The sequence below is a fragment of the Salmo salar genome, chromosome 15 (genome assembly GCF_965601325.2).
Source record: "Salmo salar chromosome 15, fSalSal1, whole genome shotgun sequence".
In the NCBI taxonomy this organism is placed as follows: Eukaryota; Metazoa; Chordata; class Actinopteri; order Salmoniformes; family Salmonidae; genus Salmo; species Salmo salar.
The window spans coordinates 107893052-107902525 of NC_138305.1; positions in this window are offsets into that span (position 1 = coordinate 107893052).

Below are 9474 nucleotides of genomic sequence, written 5' to 3' on the forward strand. Positions count from 1 at the left end.
AAAAAGTTCTACAGCTGCACCATCGAGAGCATCTTGACTGGCTGCATCACCACATGGTTTAGCAACTGCTTCGCATCCGACCGTAAAGTGCTACAGAGGGTAGTGCGTAAAGCCCAGTACATCATTGGGGCCGAGTTCTCTGCAATCGAGGACCTCTACACCTAGGGTGACCATATGTCCTCTTTTTCCAGGACATGTCCTCTTTTTCCAGGACATGTCCTCTTTTTCCAGGACATGTCCTCTTTTTCCAGGACATGTCCTCTTTTTCCAGGACATGTCCTCTTTTTCCAGGACATGTCCTCTTTTTCCAGGACATGTCCTCTTTTTCCAGGACATGTCCTCTTTTTGGACCTAAAAAAATGCGTCCGGCCGGGATTTCTAAATCGCCCAAAATGTCCGGGATTCGGCTTTTGCTTTCTACAGTCTCCATTCAGTGTGTGCGTTTTTGGGGTTTTGCATTGCTTTGACCTTTCTCTTTAGGTCCCGCCTTCTCACACGCCACCATTGGTGGGTCATGTAGGGCCTACGCAAACATTGGTCAAACTGCATCTCAATCATTACCCTCACCATGGCAACAGCCAAGAGACAGAGCAGCAGCTTGCTTGTCAACAGTGGCACATGGCTCCAGAACAGCGTAAAAATGCCCAAACGCAAATGTAAATTCACAGACGATTTACAGAGAAAATTCCAGTGTTTTTGTCTTGGTCGGGATCCGTGTGAAGCAGAATGCATGACCTGCAAAGCTGGCACGTACGTGTCAGTGTCAAATAAAGGTGCTAGCGACCTAGAAGCCCATATAAGCTCCGCAAAACACAACATTGCAGCTAAAGGAGAGAGTTCGTCAGGTAAATTAACTGACTATTTTGTGAGAGCAGGTAAAACAGAAGATTGCATCACAAAGGCTACAGATCAATGGACTGCACGTCTGCCTTGTTAAAAAAGGCTTTCCCTGATTCCGAGACTGCGCCAAAAATGTTCAGGCGCTCGTACTAAGACCGAAGCTGTGATAGCAGCACATTCTGTCGACAAAGCTCAGAAAGCACTAGAAGACATACCTTACTGTGGTGTTTCTACTGATGGGAGCAATCACGGTGCTGTGAAAATATTCCCCCTGCTTATTCAGTATTTTGATTGGAAGAATGGTGGCGTGCAAAGTAAATTAGTCGAAGTTAAAAAAACACTCCAAATGAGACAGCTGATACGATCGCGCAATACATCAAAGAAACACTGGAAAATAATTGGATTTTTTCCAAATGTATTGCATTTACAGGTGACAACTGCAATACAATGTTCGGGGGAATCCGGCGTGATGAAGAAGGGAAGAATGTTTTCGCAAACTTAAAGAAGTCATTGCAGAACAAGTCTTTAATCGGTGTGGGCTACCCAGCACACGTCCTGAACAATTGTGTTCATTACGGGGCAGACACACTAGATGTCGATATTGAGAACATCATCTTCAAAATATGTCAATATTTTCACATCTACACTGTGCGCACAGAGAATCTGAAGGAGTACTGTGAATGTGTTGATGTTGAATACAGAAGTCTCCTTTCTCACAGCAAGACGCGATGGCTGTCATTATTCCCAGGTATTGAGAGGCTGCTACAGATGTTTCCAGCCTTGAAAGCATTCTTTTTGTCACAGGAAAAAACACCCTCCTTGATCAAGAAGTTTTTTGGAAGATGAGTTCAGTGAAATTTACCTCTAGCACATGCACTCACTCATGTGTGTGTTTCATTCACATATCCAAGAGATGGAAAGGGAGAGTAATTCAATTGTGGAAGGGAAGAACCTTTTGAACAAAGTCCACACCATGCTTCTTGAACGCAAGACCAATAACTTCATGTCCCTTAAAGTTAAGGGACTATTGGCACAAAAGCACAAGGATGGACTTGGTAAGAATTGTGACCATTTCAGTGCTCAAGTACAGGGTCTGTACAGTTCATGCCTGGAGTATCTGGAGAAATGGATGGCACCCATGGAGGAGTTCTCCTCTTTCATGTGGATGGATCTGAGTGAGACACCTGACTGGAATGACATAGAAGCCTGTATAAAACACCTGGGAGAAAAGGGGGTGCCAATTGATGATGCAAAGTGCTTTGATCAGGTCACCAACCTGAAGAAATTCACAGAAATGTGTAACAGTGATGGAGAGTTCAGTAATCTGCAAGCACACAAGAAGTGGACCAAATATTTTGAAAGGTCCAAAAGCATAGATTTTCATTCAGAGCTACTGAAGATTGCACAGTTTTTCTTTGCTAATCCTTCTCACAATGCAAATGTAGAGAGAGTTTTTTCACTGATGCAAAGCCAGTGGACAAAGGAAAGGAATCACTTGTCTGTTGAGTCACTGAAGGGGCTTCTGTGTACACAATACAACTTTACAAACATGTCTTACAAAGACTTTCATGCCTACTTGATTGGTAATCAAGGACTGTTGGGAAAGATTCGATCTTCAGGAAAGTATCAGGAGGACTGACATTATTTTTGACTGAAATAGTGGATTTTTTTTGTAACTGTTTTTTAACCTATGGCCATGAAAAGAAAGGTGTTAAAAGCTAAACTATTTTTTGTTTGTTTTTTGTTATTATTCTATTGTTGAGGGCCAACAGTTGAATGGAAAGGATGTATTACTTCATGTATTAAAGTTCAATAACATGGTTGAATGGAAAGGATGTATTACTTTATGTATTAAAGTTCAATAACATAGTTGAATGGAAAGGATGTATTACTTCATGTATTAAAGTTCAATAACATGGTTGAATGGAAAGGATGTTTTACTTCATGTATTAAAGTTCAATAACATGGTTGAATGGAAAGGATGTATTACTTTATGTATTAAAGTTCAATAACATAGTTGAATGGAAAGGATGTATTACTTCATGTATTAAAGTTCAATAACATGGTTGAATGGAAAGGATGTTTTACTTCATGTATTAAAGTTCAATAACATGGTTGAATGGAAAGGATGTATTACTTTATGTATTAAAGTTCAATAACATAGTTGAATGGAAAGGATGTATTACTTCATGTATTAAAGTTCAATAACATAGTTGAATGGAAAGGATGTATTACTTCATGTATTAAAGTTCAATAACATAGTTGAATGGTTGTGAACGCATTTGTATTTACCGCCCCCTGTGTCCGTCTGATAATACCCTACCTACACCAAGCGGTGTCAGAGGAAGGCCCTAAACGTGGTCAAAGACGCCAGCCACCCAAGTCATAGACAGTTCTCACTGCTACCGCACAGCAAGTGGTAACGATGCAGCAAGTCTGTAACCAGCAGGACCCTGAACAGCTTCTACCCCCAAGTCATAAGACTGTTAAATAGTTAGTCCAGGTATCGATTGGTTAACTATTTAACTATCTGCATTCACCCTTTTTGCAACTCTTTTGACTCATCACATATGCAGCTGCTACTGTTTATTATCTATCCTGTTGACTAGTCACTTTATCCCTACTTACATCCGCAGCCGATGTGAGAAAGACCTTTAAATAGGTCAACATTCACAAGGCCGCAGGGCCAGACGGATTACCAGGACGTGTACTCCGAGCATGCGCTGACCAACTGGCAAGTGTCTTCAATTACATTTTCAACCTCTCCCTGTCTGTCTGTAATACCAACATGTTTCAAGCAGACCAGTGCCTGTGCCCAAGAACACTGTCATCCCTGTGGCTCAGTTGGTAGAGCATGGTGTGTGCAACGCCAGGGTTGTGGGTTCGATTCCCAAGGGGGGCCAGTACAAAAAATAAAAAATGCATGAAATAAAATGTATCAAATGTCTGTATTCACTACTGTAAGTTGCTCTGGATAAGAGCGTCTGCTAAATGACTTAAATGTAAAATGTAAACACTAAGGTAACATGACTACAGATCCACAGATGATGCCATCTCTATTGCACTCCACACTGCCCTTTCCCACCTAGACAAAAGGAACACCTATGTGAGAATGCTATTCATTGACTACAGCTCATTGTTCAACACCATAGTGCCCTCAAAGCACATCACTAAGCTAAGGACCCTGGGACTAAACACCTCCCTCTGCAACTGGACCCTGGACTTCCAGAGGGGCGGCCCCCAGATGGTAAGGGTAGGTAACAACACATCCGCCACGCTGATCCTCAACATGGGGGCCCCTCAGGGGTGCGTGCTCAGTCCCCTCTAGAGTGAGCAGGTTGAGAGCTTCATGTTCCTTGGTGTCCACATCACCAACAAACTAACATGGTCCAAAGCACACCAAGACAGTCGTGAAGAGGGCACGACAAAACCTATTCCCCCTCAGGAGACTGAAAAGATTTGGCATGGGTCTTCAGATCCTCAAAAGGTTTTACAGCTGAACCATCGAGAGCATCCTGACGGGTTGCATCACTGCCTGGTATGGCAACTGCTAGGCCTCCGACCGCAAGGCGCTACAGAGGGTAATGTATTCGGTGCATGTGACAAAGCCCAGTACATCACAGGGGCCAAGCTTCTTGCCATCCAGGAACTCGGTGTCGGAGGAAGGCCCTAAAAATTGTCAAAGACTCCAGCCAGCCTAGTCATAGACTGTTTTCTCTGCTGCCGCACGGCAAGTGGTACCGGAGCACCAAGTCTAGGTCCAAGAGGCTTCTAAACAGCTTCTACCCCCAAGCCATAAGACTCCTGAACAGCTAATCAAATGGCTACCTAGACTATTTGCAATGCCCCCCCCCCCCCCCCCCCCCATGCTGCTGCTACTTTCTGTTATTATCTATACATAGTCACTTTAATAACTCTACCAACATGTACATATTACCTCGACACCGGTGCCCCCGCACATTGACTCTGTAGCGGTACCGCCTGTATATAGCCCCGCTATTGTTTTTTACTGCTGCTCTTTAACTATTTGCTATTCTTAGCTCTTACATTTTTTTGGGTTCTTAAAACTGCATTGTTGATTAAGGGCTTGTAAGCATTTCACTGTAAGGTCTACATCTGTTGTATTCGGTGCATGTGACAAATACAATTTGATTTGATTTTTATGTACATATCTACCTCAATTACCTTGTACCACTGCACATCGACTCGGTACTGGTACCCTGTGTATAGCCAAGTTATCATTACTCATTGTATATTTATTCCTTGTGTTATTATTTTTCTATTTTTTTTCTCTCCCCGCATTGTTGGGAAGGGTCCTTAAGTAAGCATTTCACTGGTAGTCTACAAAGTGTTTGACAAATAAAATGGTATTTTATTTGATCAGATGTTGTTTTCTCTTAAGTCAATGACATGTGACTATAGAATTAGGATTCTCTATGCGTGACCATCATCCTGCAGACAGAGGTCACTCATTCACCACTAGCTAATCTGCTACAATGTATCCCGAGAATGCCGAGAGAATGCCAAGAGTGTGCAAAGCTGTCATCAAGGCGGCTACTTTGAAGAATCTAAAATGAAAAATATATTTTGATTTGTTTAACACTTTTTTGGTTACTACATGACTCCATATGTGTTATTTCATAGTTTTGATGTCTTTACTATTATTCTACAAAGTAGAAAATAGTAAAAATAAAGAAAAACCTTTGAATGACTGGTGTTCTAAAACTTTTGACCGGTAGTGTATATAGATTGTGTATAGGCTTGTCTCCCGTTTCGATCTTATTTTTGTGCCAGACTGGGTTTTTCTGTATATGTTATGTGTATATATACAGTGTATATGTACATATGTAAACTCTGCAAAAAAAGAAATGTCCCTTTCGCAGGACCCTGTCTTTCAAAGATAATTCGTAAAAATCTAAATGACTTCAAAGATCTTCATTGTAAAGGGTTTAAACACTGTTTCCCATGCTTGTTCAATGAACCATAAACAATTAATGAACATGCACCTGTGGAACGGTCGTTAAGACACTAACAGCTTACAGATGGTAGGCAATTAAAGTCACAGATATGAAAACTTAGGACACTAAAGAGGCCTTTCTACTGGTCTCGTATGGCTCAGTTGGTAGAGCATGGTGTTTGCAATGCCAGGGCTGTGGGTTCGATTCCCACGGGGGACCAGTACGGAGAAAGAAATGTATGCATTCACTGCTGTAAGTCGCTCTGGATAAGAGTGTCTGCTTAATGACTGAAATGTAAAATGTACTGACTCTGAAAAACACCAAAATAAATATTCCCAGGGTCCCTGCTCATCTGCGTGAACGTGCCTTAGGCGTGCTGCAAGGAGGCATGAGGACTGCAGATGTGGCCAGGGCAATAAATTGCAATATCAGTACTGTGAGACGCCTAAGACAGCGCTACAGGGAGACAGGATGGACAGCTGATCGTCCTCGCAGTGGCAGACAACGTGTAACAACACCTGCACAGGATCGGTACATCCGAACATCACACCTGCGGGACAGGTACAGGATGGCAACAACAACTGCCCGAGTTACACCAGGAATGCATAATCCCTCCATCAGTGCTCAGACTGTCCGCAATAGACTGAGGGCTTGTAGGCCTGTTGTAAGGCAGGTCCTCACCAGACAGCACCGGCAACAATGTCCCCTATGGGCACAAACCCACCGTCGCTGGACCAGACAGGACTGGCAAAAAGTGCTCTTCACTGATGAGTCGCAGTTTTGTCTCACCAGGGGTGATGGTCGGATTCGCATTTATCGTCAAAGGAATGAGCATTACACCGAGGCCTGTACTCTGGATCGAGGTGGAGGGTCCGTTATGGTCTGGGGCAGGGTGTGACAGCATCATCGGACTGAGCTTGCTGTCATTGCAGGCAATCTCAACGCTGTGCGTCACAGGGAAGACATCGTCCTCCCTCATGTGGTACCCTTCCTGCAGGCTCATCCTGACATGACCCTCCAGCATGACAATGCCACCAGCCATACAGCTCGTTCTGTGCGTGATTTCCTGCAAGACAGGAATGTCAGTGTTCTGCCACGGCCAGCGAAGAGCCCGGATCTCAATCCCATTGAGCACGTCTGGGACCTGTTGGATCTGAGGGTGAGGGCTAGGGCCATTCCCCCCAGAAATGTCCGGGAACTTGCAGGTGCCGTGGTGGAAGAGTGGGGTAACATCTCAGAGCAAGAACTGGCAAATCTGGTGCAGTCCATGAGGAGGAGATGCACTGCAGTACTTAATGCAGCTGGTGGCCACACCAGATGTTACTTTTGATTTTGACCCCCCCTTTGTTCAGGGACACATTATTCAATTTCTGTTAGTCACATGTCTGTGGAACTTGTTCAGTTTATGTCTGTTGTTGATACAAATATTGACACGTTAAGTTTGCTGAAAATAAACACAGTTGACAGTGAGAGGACGTTTCTATTTTTGCAGAGTTGATATTCTTTTACCACTCTAGGGATATAATTAGTTTTGATAACCTTATTTACTATTATATACTGCTCAAAAAAATAAAGGGAACACTTAAACAACACAATGTAACTCCAAGTCAATCACACTTCTGTGAAATCAAACTGTCCACTTAGGAAGCAACACTGATTGACAATACATTTCACATGCTGTTGTGCAAATGGAATAGACAACAGGTGGAAATTATAGGCAATAAGCAAGACACCCCCAATAAAGGAGTGGTTCTGCAGGTGGAGACCACAGACCACTTCTCAGTTCCTATGCTTCCTGGCTGATGTTTTGGTCACTTTTGAATGCTGGCGGTGCTTTCACTCTAGTGGTAGCATGAGACGGAGTCTACAACCCACACAAGTGGCTCAGGTAGTGCAGCTCATCCAGGATGGCACATCAATGCGAGCTGTGGCAAGAAGGTTTGCTGTGTCTGTCAGCGTAGTGTCCAGAGCATGGAGGCGCTACCAGGAGACAGGCCAGTACATCAGGAGACGTGGAGGAGGCCGTAGGAGGGCATCAACCCAGCAGCAGGACCGCTACCTCCGCTTTTGTGCAAGGAGGAGCACTGCCAGAGCCCTGCAAAATGACCTCCAGCAGGCCACAAATGTGCATGTGTCTGCTCAAACGGTCAGAAACAGACTCCATAAGGGTGGTATGAGGGCCCGACATCCACAGGTGGGGGTTGTGCTTACAGCCCAACACCGTGCAGGACGTTTGGCATTTGCCAGAGAACACCAAGATTGGCAAATTCGCCACTGGCGCCCTGTGCTCTTCACAGATGAAAGCAGGTTCACACTGAGCACGTGACAGACGTGACAGAGTCTGGAGACGCCATGGAGAACGTTTTGCTGCCTGCAACATCCTCCAGCATGACCGGTTTGGCGGTGGGTCAGTCATGGTGTGGGGTGGCATTTCTTTGGGGGGCCGCACAGCCCTCCATGTGCTCGCCAGAGGTAGCCTGACTGCCATTAGGTACCGAGATGAGAGCCTCAGACCCCTTGTGAGACCATATGCTGGTGCGGTTGGCCCTGGGTTCCTCCTAATGCAAGACAATGCTAGACCTCATGTGGCTGGAGTGTCAGCAGTTCCTGCAAGAGGAAGGCATTGATGCTATGGACTGGCCCGCCCGTTCCCCAGACCTGAATCCAATTGAGCACATCTGGGACATCATGTCTCGCTCCATCCACCAACGCCACGTTGCACCACAGACTGTCCCGGAGTTGGCGGATGCTTTAGTCCAGGTCTGGGAGGAGATCCCTCAGGAGACCATCCGCCACCTCATCAGGAGCATGCCCAGGCGTTGTAGGGAGGTCATACAGGCACGTGGAGGCCACACACACTACTGAGCCTCATTTTGACTTGTTTTAAGGACATTACATCAAAGTTGGATCAGCCTGTAGTGTGGTTTTCCACTTTAATTTTGAGTGTGACTCCAAATCCAGACCTCCATGGGTTGATAAATTGGATTTCCATTGATTATTTTTGTGTGATTTTGTTGTCAGCACATTCAACTATGTAAAGAAAAAAGTATTTAATAAGATTATTTCTTTCATTCAGATCTAGGATGTGTTGTTTAAGTGTTCCCTTTATTTTTTTGAGCAGTGTACATTGAATTGTTTCACTCTTTATGCGATGCACCCTGCAGAGAACACCGGAAGAAGAATTATCACTGAATTACCTCAGTGAATTGTAAAGTCTGTTTGTGTCAATTCATTCCATAAGGGATGGGTTGTAAATTGGCGATTTGACATGAAAACATTTTTCATTCATTCAGTGTAAGAATAGTTATTACTGACACACTGTATGAATAGTGATAATACACTGTATGAATAAAGGTATCGGTACTTATCACAATTAAAATGTTAGACTTTGGATACAAACCCATGGGATTGCATTCCAAATCCACTAAATGTACTTTACAGTACTTTACTTTTAATTATTTTAGTAGGGATAGACTTTTCAAGCTACAGTATTTTAGTGTGCACAGTCCTCTCCAAAACAGTTTATACAACATGTTATGGTAATCAAAAATTTCATTGGATAAAGATTAATAGACAATCACTAATATGTACCCTTCAAAGTACAGTAATGTAATAATCTCAATCAGGCATAGTGGTTCAATCAAAAGTGAAAATCATTTATATAAGTGTAGTTTGA